This window comes from Oryx dammah, unplaced genomic scaffold (genome assembly GCF_014754425.2).
Source record: "Oryx dammah isolate SB20612 unplaced genomic scaffold, SCBI_Odam_1.1 HiC_scaffold_23, whole genome shotgun sequence".
NCBI lineage: Eukaryota > Metazoa > Chordata > Mammalia > Artiodactyla > Bovidae > Oryx > Oryx dammah.
Window position 1 is genome coordinate 107586058 of NW_024070207.1, and position 7776 is coordinate 107593833.

Sequence of the window (7776 nt, forward strand, 5' to 3'; positions counted from 1 at the left end):
TTTTTCTCCTGTAAATCTGTCTTTTAGCACAGGGCTGCTGCTGCTAAGCTGATTCAGTCATGTCCGACTCTGTGCAACCCCATAGATGGCAGCCCACCAGGATCCCCCATCCCTGGGATTCTCCAGGCATGAACACTGGAGTGGGTTGCCATTTCCTTCTCTAATGCATGAAAGTGAAAAGTGAAAGTGAAGTCGCTCAGTCGTGTCCTACTCTTAGCGACCCCATGGACTGTAGCCCACCAGGCTCGTACATGCATGTGATTTTCCAGGCAAGAGTACTGGAGTGGGGTGCCATTGCCTTCTCCGTTAGCACAGGGGGACCTCAGGAAAAATTTTTTCCTTCCCTATACTTTCTCTCTAATTATTAACATCACTATTTTGTGGAATTCAGTGTCAAGGAGGAAGAAATTTTCCTCTACCCTTCTAGGTTCTTATGGCTGATCTAGAATTAATTGACATGAAACAGATTAACAGGAGAAAATGAAACAAAATTTAATAAAATGTATACATGGTAGAGTAAACTCTGGGAGTTGGTGATGGACAGGGAGGCCTGGCGTGCTGCAGTCCATGGGGTCGCAAACAGTTGAACACGACTGAGCAACTGAACTGAACTGATACATGGAAGAAACCTAGAAAAGCCATGTAAGTAACCAAAAAAGTGACTGAACTGAACTGATACATGGAAGAAACCTAGAAAAGCCATGTAAGTAACCAAAAAAGCCAAAGCCCTCACCTTAAATACCATCCTGAGATACAAACAAAAGGTGATGTTGAAGATGAGGTTAGTCAGTTGTGGGGGGTTACCAAGAAAAGTATGATAAACAAGGGTGATTGTGATGCAGATTTAAGTCACTGCCTTCTCCACTTCCAGGTGCTGAGAGGAAGACACTCTTATAAATGGTGATTTCCTTTAGTAAGTAAGTAAAGTCGTTCAGTCCTGTCCGACTCTTTGCAACCCCATGGACTGTAGCCTACCAGGCCCTTACAGATGTACATGTTTTATACCAGAGGGCATAAACCAAGGGCAGACTCCTTAGTTTTCAGAGTCCTTTCCCTGTTGCCTGTTTCTCAGAAAATAACCTGCTTAAAACGGAACACAAAAGAGACATATTTTGGGGTGGCAAATTCAGCTCCCCTACACCAGAAACATAGAAGTAAAAATGTTCTCCTGTTTTTTTTTTTCCCCCATGGTGTGTGTTTTGGGAGTTTTGTTTGTTTGTTTTTGAAGGATGGGGGGAGCAGAGGGCAATCATTTTATGTTTACTCTACCCAACTGGATTCCACACAAATGTGGATGGCATTTGCTTGACTCCTTTTCCAGGTGATGGAAACGGCTTTTAAGATCAAAACATTGAAATTTGAGCTGAGAAATTGGAAGCTGATAATTGATTTTTCATGTTTAGCCATTAAGTTATTCAAAGTCAGTGAAAAGAAGATTCACTACCTGGTACCTTCCTAATGGTGTCTTTGTCTTCCTGTATTTTCTGTCTGAATGAATATTTTACAAGTAATAGAAAAAATTGAAACGTAAAGTTTAAAAAATTTTACAGTGAACTTCCTTATTCCAAACACTTAGATTATAGTATTAACATTTTACTATACCTTTACACATCTAACCATTCATCTATATGATTAAACCATCTCACTTTTTATGCATTTTACATTGAATTTCAAATATTTAGTCATTAGTTATCTAAACACATCAGCAGGTATATCATTAAAGTGAAATTTGTTTGCTGTCTGTTAAAAAACAAGATTCAACTGAGTAAATGTAAAAATCAAACTGACTTTACTAAACAATTCACGAATCAAGCAGCATTCCATTCAGCATATAGAAAGGAGCTCCAAGGAGCTGTGCAGAATGAAAATCTTTTATAGACAGCTGAGAGACAGGGACAAGGAAAAGCAGATTGCCTCATGTTTCTTTGGGGGATAGAAGGGGTTGTTGACTTAAGAGCTCAGCAGTTCCGTCACTTAGTTGTGCCCAACTCTTTGCGACCCCATGGACTGCAGCACGCCAAGCATCCCTGTCCATCACCAACTCCCAGAGCTTGCTCAAACTCATGTCCATCAAGTCGGTGATGCCATCCTACCATCTCATCCTCTGTCATTCCCTTCTCCTCCTGCCTTCAATCTTTCCCAGCATCAGGGTCTTTTTCAGTGAGTCAATTCTTCGCATCAGGTGGCCAGAGGATTGGAGTTTAGACTTCAGCATCAGTCCTTCCAATGAATATTCAAGACTGATTTCCTTTAGAGTTGACTGGTTTGATCTCCTTGCAGTCCAAGGGACTCAGGATAGAGAACTGTATAGGGTAAAAAGTGTGAGTGGAGTTTATTCAATGTCTTACTGAGGACTATAGCCTGGGATCCAGCCTATCAGAGAGCTCTGAGAAACTGTTTCAAAGGAGTAAGAAGGGAGGTCTGTATATATGTAATTCTGAGTATGTGCAACCAAGGACACATCATGGTAAAAAATTGCTAGTCACAGGAACAGATATTTAGTTAATTGTTTTAATTCTGTTGTATGTGTAGGAAGATGCAACAATCCAGGTTCATACAATATTTCACCTGAAAATATCTTAACTACCTGAAGGCCTGTTCTACCAATTTTACCAGGGCACAGAGCATTTCATTCCTGATATCCATCCTGAACTCCTTTTGGGATGTGTTAAGGGCACAAGCAACTGCAGTGGCTAATGACTGAATCCTTGTAGAGTTGGATGGTGAGCAACATTCTTTAGTTGGCAGGGTCTTAGGGGTATTACCTCACAACTGTTGACCAGAACATTCCAGACTGACCAGTTTAGATTACATTCCGGAGAAAGGTGAAACTGCAGTTCAGTTCAGTTGCTCAGTCATGTCTGATTCTGCAACTCCATGGACTGCAGCACGCCAGGCTTCCCTGTCCATCACCAACTACCGGAGTCTACTCAAACTCATGGCCATTGCGTCAGTGATGCCATCCAATGATCTCATCCTCTGTCATCCCCTTCTCCTCCCACCTTCAATCTTTCCCAGCATCAGGGTCTTTCAAATGAGTCTGCATGAGTCCAGTGAAACTGCAGTTAGGTTGGGTATTAAGTCTTGGTTTCCTGACATGGGGCTTAGCACAAGTCACTCCTTTTGGGGCTTGTTACTTCTTCTTCTTCTTTTTTTATAACAAGTTTTCTCTTTTGATATGAAATTTGTTTTAATGTTAAATACCCATTTGGTGAATTTTGACAAGTGCATATACCTGTGTAACCAGTCTTCTATTGAGGCATAAAATATTACAAACCCACAGTAAGTTCCCTCTTGTCCCTTGCTAGAAAACGCTAGCCTTTACCATTCCAGAGATTTTTCTCCATACATTAGTTTTACCTGTCCTAAAATTTCATGAAAGTTGAATAATGGAGTATATATTATATCACTTATAAGTATAGGACAGAATATAATATAGGAAAGAGTATGCACTCTTTTGTGTAAGTCCTCTTTCATTCAGCATAATAGTTTGGAGATCCATCCTTACTGTTGAGTATCTCATTAACATTATTCCTTTTTAGTACTAAGTAGTATTCTATTACCTGGATATACCACAGTTTGTTCTCCAATTGATGAGCATCTGAGATGTTTAGATTTGGGGCTATTATGAATAAAACTACTGTGAAAAGTTTTTAGATCTTATTATGAACATGTTTTCTTTTCTCTTTATTAAATACCTAGGAGAAGGAGAACTTTGTCATATGATAGATGATAGATGATTATTTTTATAACAAATTACCAGAATTTTTTCTGAAATGATTGTAACATTTCACACCCCCACCAACAATGTATACAAGTTATGGTTGCTCACACCCCCACCTATATTTGTTTTTGTCATTCTTTTAATTTTAACCATTCTCTTGGAATGTAATAGAATCTTACTGTGGTTGTGGATACATATTTTTCAAAGAACATTCATCTCTGGTTTACAGGTGCAAAGTAGTTTTGTTTCAGACTTCAAAAGCTAATACTGATCAGCCTTATGTTTTTACCCACTCTGCTGCTTTTACTATTGATACGTGGTTAGGAAAGAAGCCCTATAAGCCAAACATTCTCAGACCCTCCAATATTGAAGATGCCCAGCAGGATCCTTCGGAACACATTCAGCTAAATTTTCTCAACAGTTTTGTGTCAGCCCCCAATATCCTCTTTCAGCTGGGACCAAATTGCATTATATTTGGCACATCCCACCATGATGATTGGAGCCTTCTCCTGTGTTAGTTATAAATGATGTTTTAGTTTCTGTTTTCATTATTATCACTAATTTTGGGGAGAAGTGAGAATTGTACATAGACATTTACTTCATCATTTCCCCATTTTAGGGAAATATTTAAAAGGGAAAAAAATCAACAAATGATATACAGTTTGTAAATTATGAAGCAACACTACAAAAAGGCCCATTAATTCCTAAATCCATTTGTATCATCATATTATGGTAGTGAGAATGGACCTATCTGCAATCTATTTTCCATCACTATATTAATGACTTTTGGATGGTTTTGTTTTATTTTAATCTCTAATTAAAATTTCACCCCAAGCAGGATTTTCTTATTGAAAATTATAATAAGGAGCTTTTCCATGTAGTTGGTAGATTGGTTTCAAGGCTTCTTAATTTTTTTTCTTTTTGAAAACAGGAGCAATCAGTTTCTAAGCTGTGACATGACAAAAGCTCCTACCAATTCTAATATACAATTGAAGTAACTTTCTAGCTTGGGAAAAATACTAAATAAATGTGCATTATGATATTAGCTTTTCATTCTTCAAGGCACAGTTAAGAGTTTATGTCTAAAAGTTAATGTTCTGTTACTAAATATTCTGATATCCAGGCAGTTTTCTAATTCTAAAGGCCAACTAGCTGTCAGTGCTTGTTCTGAAAAGACAGCATCCAGAATCCAACAAGCTTTTTCCTCCCTCCTTCCTTCCTCTTCTCCCTTTCTTCCTTCCTTCCTCTCTCCTTCTTTTCTTCCTCCCTTTGTTTCTCTCCCTCTGTCTCATATATTCTTTCTTCTTTTCTTCCTATTTCCCTCTCTCTTTTTATTTTTTTCTGGCTCACTTCCACATGTAGACCCTGGAGGAACTCAAATGATGTTCACACATAACAACTTGATTTCAAAACCTAATCTGGCAGGGGATGGGCTGCCTTCAGATCTAGTGGCAGGGGAAGACACCTTACATATCACTTTTATGAACACGTTGGAATATGCTAGTCCTTGTAAACCTTGTGGTTGAGCAACTGTTTAACCCATTCAAACTATGGAAATAAATACCAACCAAATGAGAATATTCAAAGGCTATTTAAACAGAGCTCCCTAGAGCAGGGAAGTCAGCCACGGATCACTTGAGTTTTGATAAAGACTCAAAAGCAGGCAGGTATGTGGGAAAGTTTTAAAGTGGAAAAATAGGGAAGGCTTCAGGTATGCCCTCCCTGATTGGAAATAGATGATAGGCTGGCTTCCCTGGGCTGATTATTATAGATGAGGAGTTCATTTCCTGGGCTGATTGCTGCAGGTTGGGGGTCAGAGCTTTCTTTTTATGTATGGCCTGGCCATTGTGTATTTATATATTCAGTTTCTCCAAACTGAAGGTTGAACATATTGTTAAATGGGTACAGAGTTTAAGTTTTACATGGCGAAGAGTTCTGAAGATGGACCCATTTGCTTGCATTCACAATTGAATTGGATCACCTCCCATTCTGAGCATCCCTTCTGAAGACTTCGAACAGTTTATTAGTAATCTCTATGAAGAAATGTCATATTGATAAATAACCTATTGGAACTCAAGGGAACACCTGAATTATCAGGGAAGAATATGTTAGAGCTCAAGGGCTACTGTGAAACACTTTGCAGTGGCTTTCCAATAAAACTTCTAGATAAGTTTTCTTTTCCTACAAGCTTAGTGTTACTTTAGATTCAGTGACAGCACACAAAACTTACAAATTCATATGGGGGCATTCTTAAGCACTTAAAAAACAAAGAAATCTTCATGTTATGCCCATGTAACATGGCCATAAAAATGATTTGTCTTTACTGGAGAGACTCCTGGAATTTTGTCTTTGAACATGGCTTTTTGGCAGATGGCAGAGGAATAGTCAGCTGCCAAATAAGGCAGTGATTTGTATCTTTAATATTGTAAGTGCAAATGTGAAAAAACTTGAAAAAATATATTCAAGTAGCTATTCAATTTTTTGTTGTTCAGTCACTAAACATAAGTATCTGAGCACATAAGTGTTTAATCCGTGAAGTCGAACACCAGTTTGGATTCTGCCATTACCAGTGGCTGGCAAGTCTAATACAAGGGCTCTAACCACCTGGAATAACCAGACTATGGTCTTCTAGACCTTTGCCCCATCTACTTAGATTAGTTACAGTATACTATTCATGTCAGTGGGCTTCCCTCATAGCTTAGTCAATAAATCATCCACCTGCGATGCAGGAGACCTGGGTTTGATTCCTAGGTCAGGAAGATCCACTGGAGAAGGAAATGGCAACCCACTCCAGTATTCTTGCCTGGAAAATCCCATGGACAGAGGAGCCTGGAGGACTACAGTCCATTGGGTCGCAAGAGTTGGACATGACTTGGCGACTAAAACCATCAACCACCAAAAATTAGTGATAATCACCAATATCCAAGAATTTAATCAATCATGCCTGTGTAATGAGGCCTCTATAAAAACCCAAATGATGGAGTTTGGAGAGCTTGTGACTTGGCAAACACGTGGAAGTTCAGGGAGAGAGGTAGGCCTGGCAAGAGCGTGGAAGAGCTATGCCCCCTCCCATGCTTTGCCCTGTGCATCTCTTCCATCTGTCCATTCCTGAGTTACATTCTTTTATAATAAACCAGTGATCTAGTAAGTAAAATGTTGCTCTTGAGTTTTGTGAGCTGCTGTCACAAATTAGTCAAACCCAAGGAGGGAGTCTTAGGAACCTCTGTCTATAGCCAGTTGATCCCAAGCACAGATAACAACCTGGGTTTGTGAGTGGCATCTAAAGTTGTGGGAAGGGTGGACTCTTGTAGGACTGAACCCTTACCTGTGGAATCTGATGCTATCTTCAGGTAGACGGTGTCAGAAGTTGAATTGTAGGACACCCAGCTGGTACCTGGAGAAAACTCTCCACACACTGGAAGTTGAATCTCAAACTCATTTTAATAATATGATCATACTTTTTATTTGCTTATTTTTCAGAGTATTTTTTGCTGATCCTTCCTCAGTAATCCTTGAGCTCAGTAAAATGTTTTTCAATATTATCTTCTGTATAAGCAAATGTGTGAGATAATTTCCTAGTCTCTCTCCTAAATTGTTATTAATTTACTGGGCATTCCGTTTTCTTGTTTCTTTCTTACTTGGTTTACTTACATACCTTCCTGTAAAAGAATGCATGAGAGAAAAGTAGTATGAGTTATTGTATATCTAAAATATCTTTGTTTTATCTTTTGGGTGGTTTGGCTGAATCTAGATTACAATAACTGTCCCTCGAACTTTTTGTTTCATTGTCTTATTGTTTTCTTTGTTGCTATTGAGAAGTTCATTGTCATCCTATCAGAAAAGTTCCCTTATTTCTCTCAAAAGCATTTTGAATATTTTCTGTAAGCCATATTCATTTATCTTATCCAATTGTTTTGGTTATTACCTCCAAAGCAATATTAATTAGTAGTACTGACCATGAAAACCATTTCTCTTCTACATAACTCTTAGTGGAAATGCTTTTAGGTGTCCCCATTAATCACATTAATCATAATCTCACCTTTGTCCTCACA